Source organism: Sciurus carolinensis, chromosome 9 (genome assembly GCF_902686445.1).
Source record: "Sciurus carolinensis chromosome 9, mSciCar1.2, whole genome shotgun sequence".
Lineage (NCBI taxonomy): Eukaryota > Metazoa > Chordata > Mammalia > Rodentia > Sciuridae > Sciurus > Sciurus carolinensis.
In genome coordinates, this window is record NC_062221.1 from 60,819,168 (window position 1) to 60,831,214 (window position 12,047).

The 12,047-nt window shown below is 35.8% G+C and overlaps 2 pseudogenes; both read left to right on the top strand.

Annotated features, from left to right (window-relative positions):
* Window positions 1-8,180, top strand: part of LOC124993630 (importin subunit alpha-1-like) — a 57,955-nt pseudogene extending 49,775 nt beyond the window's left edge.
* A 20-nt stretch (window positions 8,181-8,200) lies between these two features.
* LOC124993631 (dihydrolipoyllysine-residue acetyltransferase component of pyruvate dehydrogenase complex, mitochondrial-like) overlaps window positions 8,201-12,047 on the top strand; it is a 124,578-nt pseudogene continuing 120,731 nt past the window's right edge.

A 12,047-nucleotide genomic window follows, 5' to 3' on the forward strand; every position in this document is an offset into this window, starting at 1 on the left:
AGCCTGTTCCAGGACATTGAACTAATAAATATTTCCTGCTGTGGTAGACCTCTGAATGTTCATGATGTTATCTCCCACCCATATATATGCATATGTGCTACTAAGATATCTAGAGTATCTAGAGTATGATTAAGGTCTACTTAATGTAGTAAGGTTTACTTAATGTACTTACTATAACATAATGTGCTATAGTAAGAAAGAGTGCTTACTCTTAAGTATAGTAAGAAAATCAAGATAACCAAAATCTTTGCAGACTGTGGTGTAACAAAGAACAGGAACTAATCACTGGACAAGATAACAAACATATCCTCCTTTATTACCACATAAACAGGAAATGATGAGAACTGAGAGGAAAGCCAAGCCCAACAATCACATAAAATGCCAGATCTGTTGTTAATCTGTTTCAGTAAGGATACTATGCCAGAGCACTTACCAGTTGTTTAAATTTATTATAATATATCATAATCTACCAAAATTCACCTGCTTTTTCTTGGAATCAAGGAAAAGTTGAATGAAAATACGATGAGGAGGACTCTGATATATATCTTTTTTGGTGGCATTAATCTCTTAGGTTATTCCTAAGATACAATATTGCTTCTATTTTGCTATTTTGCTTACGTGGAAGGAACTGGTAGAAAAAATTTCATAGACTTTCACTTGATTTTTTCTGCCATAATGGTTCTTACTGCACAGGTCAATTAACCTCAACAAAGTAAAAGAACTAGTCTTGCAGAATCTGGGAACAAAGAAATTCCAAAATACTAAATAAATAAATAAATTATCTTGACTTTTGAGTATATTTGGAATGTTTAAAAACCATGAAAGGTCCAGAATGACTGAGTGCACAGAAGGAGAGTAATAGTGAAGATTTTTAACCTGTATCTTGAAGACACTGATAAACTGATAGGTCATGCAGAGTTAAAGAAATCATTTAAATATCCAGTTTTTTTTTTTTTTTTTTTTTCTCTTTTTGGTACTGGAGATTAAACTCATGGGTGTTCTACCACTGAATGTTTACTATTTTTTTGATAGAATCTTACTCAGTTGCTAGGGCTGACCTTGAAAAAGAGTAGATTTGAAAATTTTAAAAAATAATTATAGTAATTAATGGGACAATTAATCAGTCATTAAATTAATAGTGCTTGGAATTTAATTAAAATCTATGAGACATGAATATTTACACATGAGATATAAATATAGTGAAATTTATTAAAAATAAAGTGGTAATTTGAGATAAAAATGTAAAATCTTACTGATTTAGTTAGCTTTTTTGCTGCTATGACCAAAAGGACCCAACCAGAACAACTGTAGGGAAGAAAAGTTTGAGGGCTCACAGTTTCAGAGGTCTCAATCCATAGACAGTAGGCTCCATTTCTCAGGGCTCAAACTGAGGCTGGACACCATGGCAGAAGAGTGTGGCAGAGGGAAGCAGCTTAAGTGTTGATCAGGAAGCAGAGAGACAGATACTCCACTGCGTGATACAAAATATGTATCCCAAATCCATGCCCCACAATGCCCCACCTCCTCCAGTCACACCCCACCTGCCTCCAGTTACCACTCAATTAATCCAATCAAGGGACAAATTTGCTGATTGGGTTAAGGCTCTCACAACTCAATCAGTTCTTCTCTGATCAGTGTCTCACATGTGAGCTTTTGGAGGACGCCTCACATCTAAACCCTAACACTTACAATTATATTTGGAAAAAAGGGTAAATATTAATAAGCTCTTCATTCAAGATATACAGATTGAAAAAGAGTAATAAAATAGGGCTGGGGAGAAAGCTCAGTTGGTAGAGTGCTTACCTTGCAAGCACAAGGCCCTGGATTCAAACCCCAGCACCACACAAAAAAAATAAATAAATAAAAAAGAGTAATAAAATAAATCTCCAAATTATAAATAAAGGTAAGTAGAGACAGTAGTGAATTAGAAAACTAACCTACAATTAAGAAGGTAAACAATCCAAGTACAATTTTTTGGAGATATAACTAATAAGAAATTAAATATTTCTGAAAACAGAGACAATAAACAGATTTGGTAAATAGTGGAATGTGTCAATCAAGGAGTAAATCATCAAAAAACACCCCAATACTTTTAACTTTAAGAAGGAAGTATATATAAAAACATACCCAAGATTCTAATTATTGATTGTTTTTATAACCATTAAATGCATCTCTTAAGTATATAAAATAATTTTTCTAACAAACCAATGTATCATTGATGAGGAAACAGAAATATGCAGGAAAAGAGTGCAAAATACCTGTCAGTTTACAAACTTAAATCGAAATCTTCAACAACTGCACAAAAAAGCAAAATTTAAGTTCAGTTTCCTCAAATGTTGAAGTTTGAACATTAGAGAAGAGTGCCAAGGCAAGCATAAAAAGCAGGTTTTATTAAAAAAAAAAAAATAGTAACACAGACTTCTCCTGGGAGGGAGAAGCAGGCCATAGCTGATGTCCTGGTATCCCCAAAAGTGGGAGTGTCCTGCTCCTTTTATACATTTTAGGTTTTCTTCGTTCTCCTGCCCTCTCCCCTCTTTATCTCGCTACTTCCTTTCCCCATCCTGTGTACATGACTAGGCCAAGGAGATGCTGTTGGGATGGCCAAAAGTTGAGAAACAGAGGGGCAGGGGGAAGGACCACATGGAGTGATTCAGGCAGGTAGCAGCCCTGGGGGGCATTAATTAGCAGCTCCCTGTCTGTTCAGGGTGTGCTTATTAACAACCTTCTGGGAGGGGCAGTATAGGCAGGTGATCTTGGTATCAAAGGACTGGAGGCATTAACATTCCAGTCCGCCAGGAGCAGTCTCCAACTTCCAGGACCCAAACTGGCCTCCATTTTCGAGATGCCACTGGATTGCCTATCACACAGACTGCTTGTCTTTAATTCTTGCTTCAATAGGGTCTCTCCAAGTTGCTGGTGCTGGGCTCAAACTTGCAATTCTCCTCACTCAGCCTGTCAAGTTTCTGGGATTACTGGTGTGCCAACATGCCCAACCAACATCTCAATTTGTGTACACTTTTCAAATTTAGATAATCTTAGGAGAACATCTTGGGTTTTTTTTTGTTTGTTTGTTGTTTGTTTGTTTTTGAGCAAAAATAAAATTTGTACTCATGTTTAACAAGTAGTCATGTACCTTTAAATTAGGGTTGTGTCAACAACAAACCACACACGATAGTGTTTCCATAACATTATAATAAAGTCAAACATTTCTGCTTCCTACTAACACTGTAGAAGTCTTAATGTCATTAAACAATGCACTACCCACATGTTTGTGGTGATGCTGATTTAAATAAAACTTACTGTACAGACAGTCGTATGAAAATATAATGCATACATTTATAAATAGTACATCATGATTTATAATGATAACAGGTTTCTATGCTACTGGTTTATGTATTTACAATACCTTTGCTATTTTTTAGTGTACCCCTACTAATAAAGAAAATTTTTACTGTAAACCAGTTTGATGTGTTACACTGACAACAGCATCTTATATTCACTACATCTCACATTTACTAAATCTGTTTATTTTTCTTTTTGTTTGATATTAATAAAATGGCCTTTAAAGAGCAAAAATTTTGAATTTTCAAAAAGAAAGAGACCACATCCAGTGATTGGCCTACACTGTCTAGGTTTGTATAAATGCATAAATACACACTGTGATTTTCACACAACAAGAAAATCACTTAACACATGTTTGAGTTCAAATTCTTGTCATTAAGCAATGTGTGACTTTGCTTAATATTATTTGGGTTCAAAATTGTAGAACGGGAGAATTTAAAAAAAATTATTCCCACTGTCTAAGTATGAAGAGAAGCATGCTTTCTTCACCAACAAAATTTCATTCTGTGTTGTTTAGGATAGGAAGAAGTATACATTAGTGTTTATAATTGAATAAAAATGAATATTTCACTTCCAATATATAAACCTAATTTGTCTCAGATGTGTTCAAATAAATCGAGGAGAGTGATAACCACTCTATATTTCTCTTGCACAGAAGAGTTCAGAAAACATTTTACAAACTTTGTGTTGTAAAACTCATCCATTTCCACTTATTTAGACCCCCAAAAAATATTGATTAAAGGGGAAGAAGTTGGGAATTCTCTCTATTATAATCTTCCAGGGTCACAGTCTAGACTATCCTCACCATGGATGGGGTACACCATAAGTGTGTCAAATCCCCCACCCCCACATTCCCTTCATATCCAGAATTTTCGCTGTTTCATTCTCTTTGCTTAGTGTCCTTTAATTGTGAATTCTAATCATCAATCTCCCCACCCCACCTTCTTTCCCTCCCCTTTCTCCATTGCTCCCAGGACTTGGAGGCTCTCCAAGCACAATGAAATCATGAGGAGATCATCCCCACCCATCCCAATTTAACACTCTTATTCACCACCATGCCTGGCATCTCCTGCTCTCCCTCCCTCACATCTCCTCACTATTCAAATCTAATTCTAAGGCAAAATAAACTTTGGCATTGGTCATCAGCAACTTTTCTTTCCCTCGTCCCTGCCCTCCCCATTTACCACTGCTCCTCCTCCAAGACAACCTCCTCAGCGCTTAGAGGTTTGTGAGAGGAGATTAAACTAATCCCATCCACCGACAAGCTCACTAAGCAGTTCCTGAGTAAAGTCCAAAATTCCTGCCAAGGAATAGAGCTGGGGAGGAGGGGAAAGAATTAATGTAACAATCAGCACATTATAGTAATAACTTTTCCATGAACATTCTTTCCCTTTTACTAATCCCATACAAAGTCGGGAGAAAGTAGGAAGCATGGAGGGTGTGGGGGATGAGGGGGAAGGAGGAATATAGGGACAATTATTTTCTTTTTTCTTACATATAAATTAATGAATCAAGTATGTTGGCACCACCACACTTTTTTTTTTTTTAAGTAATTTAATCGACCTCTTTTCTTCAAAAATGAGAATGAGTGTGTAAATAGCCAACCTTTAAGTGGTTTTGGATTGGTTCATTTGCTAATTAATACTGAAGAAAGAAGACTAGAAAGACTGGGCAGGAGGAAGGCAATTTTGGAGGGCTTTGCCCACAGCATATTGATGCCTCTTTCTTTAACTCCAGTTCAGAGAAGCAAGGCAGCTCAGAGTCATTAGTTCATCCTTGGGAGTCTATAGCTGCCTTCACTCACTCACCAGTGTGGATAATTTCTATGGATCAGAGGTCATGAAAAATAATAATAGGCAACATTTGAATCAATATCTTGAATCTCTCTGGCATTCCCAGAATTAGGACACCCATTATTATTTTTTGAAGGAATGAATGTGAGTCTCAAAAGCTTAGGTAGGCAGAGGTGGTCATTGCCAGTGGCTGTGTAGGGGGTAAGAAATTTCTATTCAAATAAAGGTGAATGCAATTGGTGATGTTTTTAAAAAAAAGTGGGGGAGTTTCAAGGGGAAAGTTTAGCCTTGGGGGTAAATTCATGTTTTTTCTTCCTGGCATTTGCTATGCTAAAGAATTCCATGTTAAAACAAGATGGGAAAAAGTTTTAAATAAACAAACAAAAAGAGCTCCAAAGACAGAGTTGAAGGGCTGAAGCCACATTGAGGGTAAGACCAATAAAACTATTAGGTGGTGCCTTGTACAATAACTCAGAGAAAGACTTCCCCAATTCTGATAGCACTTAAGAAAAAGGGCTTGTAACTGTGCCCCCACCTCAGAAAAAATGCATTGTATTTAGAAAGGCATTTAAACCATAGTTATGCAATGTCAGACTTCCCCAAAGCTGGCCATGGATCTTTTCCAAATACTCTCAGGGTTTCCCAAGAAACTTCAGAAAGAAAACATCCAAACACTTAATTTGGATTTCACTTTATTTTGTATATATGTTTTTGTCAGGCAACTTGGAATGAAGTCAGACTGTTGTGAATCGTTGTTGCCCCTTAGTTGTTGATAGGAAACAAAAAATAAAATCATTCTATATTCAACAAACGTTTAATGGACTATTCTTGGGAACTCACTGTCTTTGAGGTAAAGTCCCTGAACCCAAGGGGTAAAACTGTACAAATACTTTTGTGTTATAATTGCTTTTATGGTTACATATTATTAAGTTCAAATATGTAAATATTACTCTTTTACTTTGAATTAGCTAGTATGGGTTTAAGTGGTACCATATATGGATTATTTCAGGCATATTTCAGGCATAAACACACAGGAGGAACAATTTCTTTTGTATTTCTTGTGTAATGGTTTTATTGCTATTGCTGTTGTGAAATTTGAAGTTTTAGATAAATATAAATTTACTCTAAGCAATACAATTAATAAAGTGCTTTCACAGGCAGTGTCTTCAACGACTCTCATAACACGTGCTGGAACAGGAAGAACACAAAACTTTCAGTGAGAAACCTGATGGATACTCTGTTTTATCTTTTTCAAATTTCCATAATTTGATTGCAATTTACTAAGTGAGGACTCAAATTCAGATTGTCTGACTTCTGTCTTACTGATCTTTCTAATACACAGAGCTAATTCCTCTTGACAACCACACTGCAAGCTGACTGCATTAGCAGCTTAATTTTGAGTGCTCCGAAAGGAGGATCCAGAGAAGAATTGGAGAATTACACTCATATCATTTATTTCAGATTCTGCTGCTAGTTTAATCTCCTTCTCTTCCTAGCATTCTCTTTCTTTCTCCTTCTCTCTCTCTCTCTCTCCTCCTCCTCCTCTTTATCCTCCTGCTCCTCTCTCCCTCCCTCCTTATCTTACTTTCCTTCACAAATATCTAATTTTTATTTGTGATGAGTCACCATGGAGATACAGCAATGAACATAACCAAGTTCCTCCCTGACGATGTACAAACTTAGATATCAAACCAGTAAACTGTTAAAGATATAGTGCATTAGGTAGTGACAAATATTTTAAGACAAATAAGTTTAAGGATTAAGGAAGAGTAAGATGGTGCCATTTTAGAGTGGTTACAAAAGTCCCTTCCGACAAGGTGACATTTGAGCACAAACTCAATGGAAGTGAGAGAGGGCATCCTGCAGATACCTGGACAAGAGATTTTCAGGCAGATAGAACAGCAAGTGAATGCCAAGAAGTAGAAGAACATTTCCTGTTTATGAGTAACTGAAGGAACGACAATGGTTAGAGGGGAATTAGAAGCAGGGTAGAAGTTACGAGGGAGATGACTAGGCGTAGGTGCAGGGAGGTTGCAGGGGGCTGGACCATAGAGGTCTATACAACATTAGAAAGACTTTAACTGCTACTCTGAATGAAATGAGGAGCCACTGGAGGATTCTGAACAAATGAGAGACATGATCTGACTTACACAGATCATGTATAAATTGGACTATAGGACCAAGAATTGAAGTGCCCTTGGCTACTGTGATATTCCCCAATGGGTGATAATGGTGACTTGAACCAGGAGATCAGTGGTAGAAATGGTGATAACAGGTTAGCTTCTGGATATATATTGAGTTGAACCATTTGACATTGATGTTTTTATAGGTCAAAATGGTCAAGTTTGACAATTTCATATGATTCTATACAATATTTGAAGGTAAAGTCAAAAGAATCTCATGATGGATTGAACTTACTCTGTGATAAAAAGAAATATATCATTGCTAACTGCAAGGTTTTTGACCTGAGCACAAATAATCTTGAAGAAGAGGAGGGTGAGTTTGTAGAGTATGACAATCAGCTGTTATTGTTAACAACTCAAGAGAAGAAGATACCAAGTAGGCAGCTAGACATATTTTGGAACTTGGGGAGAGAAAATATAACTGAAGAATATACTCTGTGAAGGGCCAATTCAAAACCAAGAGATATAATGAGATCACAATATCATGAGTGCTTAGAGAAGATTAGCATTGTCAGAAATTACCTTTGGAACTTTGGATCCAAATCTATCCGTGCCACTTTGTCACGAGCCGTGAGTAAGAGAGGAATCAAGCTTGGTTCCAACAAGTGGATTTTATTCATGCAATAAACATTCAAACTTAACATTCCTAATAGTAGCAAGTCAACTTAATATTCCTAATAATAGTAAGTAAGAAATACATTCAAGATTCACCCTCTTATTCATCTAGAGTCCAATCCCCATGGATTTACTCAATGCAAGTCTCTTAGCCAAGAAGTCAGTCAATAAGACAGAAGAGATTCTTCTCAACTGTAGCCTCTCTCAGCTCCTCGGATGTCCTTGGATGCTCTTAGATGCTCGATGAGTCAAAGTTGGATGTTCAAGATGGCAGTCATTGTCGCTGGAGCAGTGGTTAGTCGTCTGGGCTCGGTGACAACAGTTGATCAGCAAACAACGATAGTGTGGACAGCAGCCGGGGCAGACAAGAGACAGAGCGATGTGGAGTCCTCTGGTCATGGTGCTGCTGACAGTTTGCTCCAAAAGTCCAGGGGTTAAAGTAGTGATTTTCAGCCCAGTCATGCTCAGTCATTGATAAAGACCAGAACATGACTAGATTAGGAACCACCACTCAAATTATAGATAGAGGTTCATATCGACAGTGTTCAGGAGTATTATCCTGCCACACAGCAAGTTTGTCATCAGGTGCCTGCTGCAATTTATGATTTTAGTTTTACAAGTCCAGGCAAATGCCAAATACGACTTATTTTGACTTACATAACACACAACTATAGCAATTCCTATTATTTCTTTGTCTCATTACATACTTATTCTCTGTGCTTAGGAAGGTCTTTGATGTATCTATGTCTCAGTTTACATGTCTATAAAATGGAAGATAACATCAGTGCGCAGACTGTTGTGTTAGTGTGATAATTAAATGAGTTAAATGTTTAAACAACTGTTGTGGTCTGAACCCATGTGTCCCTTCAAAACTGATGCACTGAAATTCAAATTCCAATATGATAGTATTAAGAGGTAGGGGTATAGAATGGCATTAAATCCTTAGGATACCCTCATAAGTGGGATCAATGGTCCTACAAAAGGGCTAGAGGGAAGTAGCTATGCCCTTTTGTCTTTCTGCCATGTGATGACTTCTTGGTCATCCTTCTTGCCCTGTGAGGAGGCAGGAAGCAGATGCACCCAGACAGTGAATCTCTTGGTGACCTGGCCTTAGACTTTCAGCCTCCAGAATTTATAAGAAATAAATTTCTGTTCTTTAAACATTCCTCAGTTTCAGATATTTTCATGTAGCAATGGGAATAGACTTATGCAAATTCTGAGGACAATGTCTGGCATACAAGTGCTATGCAATTATTATTATGCACAATTATATTATTTTCATTCTCTCTAGCTTCCAACATATGGGCAAGTCTGCATTGAGTGATTCAAGGCTAATGCTATGTTAAAATGAAAACCCATAAACCACCTCATCTTTCATCATAACCTATTAGCATTTACTCAGGAAACAAATCACAATTCTTAAGCTCTGTAGTTCTTTTTTTTTTTTTTTTAATGGACACTGAAATTTTATTTATTTATTTAAGTGTTTCTTTTTAAAATTTTTTTTTTATTTTTACTGACTGCATTTTGATTCATTTTGCACAAATGTGGTACATCTTTTCATTTCTATGGTTATGCACGATGTAGATTCATACCATTCGTGTAATCATACATGTATATAAGGTAATTTGTAGTTCTTACAATAGAAGATGCAATAGCAATATAATGGTTTTCCTTCTAAGCTTAGGAGGTTATGAGTTTCTGAATGTTTCTCTGCCTTTATAATTATTTTGCAGTAAAGCTAGGAAAGACTCTTGTGAAATGCTTACAAGATGCCAATTTAAACTGGAAATTTATTTTCCATTCTGAAAATCAAAAACTTAACATTTATTAAGTTCCTACTGTATATAAAAATTGTGGTTATAGGTAGTGTTAAGAACATGAAAATCAGTCCCATTAAAGTATGGTGGCATTGCGAAAGAACTTAGAATCAAGTAAAATATATCTGAATTCTGGTTTCTTTACTTTGTGTTTGCTATGGGGAAAGATATTTAATATGCCTGTACCTTGGATTCCTCATCTTTAAAATATTAATAACAGTGCCTAATGATGTCTTGCTCATTATATTATGTTAAGCTAAGAATATCTTCTTAGTAGATCCATATCAATAAATTTAGCCAGATCAAAATTTATTTTCCTGACACATTACATTATGTCCTCAATATCATAAACACACATATTTCACAAATTTCTGCCCGAGAATATCTCAGGTCATAATGGGACTTAAGTCTAGCTATAGGTCTAGAAGAAAAGAGTAGTAGGGCTGGGTCTTGAGAGAATCAGTAGCATCTTAAAAGACGATCTTCTGCCTCAGGGAGAGCCATTATAATTTCCTTATGCAAAGCAGGGGTAATTTTCTTAGTTAGAGGTGGAATGGCATCTTCTACTGGCAAATATGATTCATCAGAATTTAGGGGTTTAATGCCCCTGGTTTCATCAAGAACTTCTCATATCATCCATTCCCATTTTTAAGATCCCATTCTATCCCAGTCAATAGACTTGCTTTAATGGCAGAGCCCTGTGACATTGGGAGAAAAATTTGAGTTGTAATTAGGTCACTTGGAAGAGCTTCTGAGTTTGTTTTTCAACAATCTCTCCACTATGGATATAGGAGATGTGTATTTCTTTCAGGATGGACATAGGTAACTTACGCAATGCTTTAGCCAGGAATTTGAACCTCCAAGCTTATTGATTTCTTTCTCTACTTTATCCAGCACAATTCACAGTAACTGAACCATATCATTATATTCATTAATTTGACAAAAATTGTCTAAGGAATCAAATTCTTTATACATTTCTGAACACACACACATACTTCTTTCTGTTGAACATACTTACATCTGATACTTTAAGAAATGTTTTCAGTTCTTTTTTAAGAACATAAGGAAGTCTTTTTTAATTCTTGGGAATTGTGTGTTAAGATGTTATTTTTGGAATTTCTGCAATCATCATGTAACTAAGAGAGTATGAGAATATATAAATGGAAAGAACCTGGACCTTGGATGATCTGGTTGATTAACTGAATCCACCAATCATCAGCCACCTCACCAATGGACTTCACATTATATGAGATGAGCATATCCCTTTTGTTTAAATTTTTAAACAAAATTTTGAATTGAGTCTTATTTCATTTGCATTAGATTACTTTTCTGATAGAGATACTATAGGGTATTGAATGGAAATATTTGAGTCAATATATTTTAGTGCAGGAGAAATACTTTGACATCATACATCTCCATATGATAAAATATTATAAACAAGTTTGTATCAATGCCAGAACTAAATCCAGATAATCTTCACTTCAATTTCATTCTTCCTTCCTCTGCATTTGTCAGTGTATGATTTTACTAAATATCCTTCATTGTTGTGATATTGAGGGTTTAATAATTCATATGTGCTTACCTACATTCTTATCTGAAAGATAACCTGAAGTCCTTTAAAAATATTTTTCTGCTTAGTAGCTATTGATTTTTGTCTATGACATTGTCTTATTGTATCAAAGAGGTTACTTACTTTTCTCCATAGCCTGGCAACGTATAAAATAAAAGCACAGGGAGTTAACTTGCACTGTTTCTCAGCTATCCATCTCACAAATGGCTTGTCCAAAACTATCATCTGTTTCACATAAAACACATCCATCTATTTCCATAAAAGTTGCAAAAAATAACCAGAGCTGGACTGAAATTAGTTCTTTGTCACAACTTCCCAATCTGTCAAATTATGAGGATGAAAGATGATTGGCAAATAGCATGGTTTGTCAACTCTAAAGACAAGCACAATAAAATATGGAAAGAGAGATGTGATGACCAGTTTTTTTATATGCTATATTTCATTTATAAACGAACACTGAAAGTGCTTACATGATCATAAATATTCATCATAGTTGTGCATTTTTCCAAAAAATTAAGATATTCCTTTGTGTCTGTTATAGTATTTGTTTTCACTTATAATCTTACATAAAAAGGGAATTATAAAACCTTAGACATGTTACAGATCACCAAGGATAAGCCTGCCCTTTGGAAGTAGAAGAAACAGATCTGACAAGTTAAGTGATTTCTCCACAGGCAAAGATCTGGTCAGATTTAGATTAATGACTCGGCACTTGGTTTTCAAA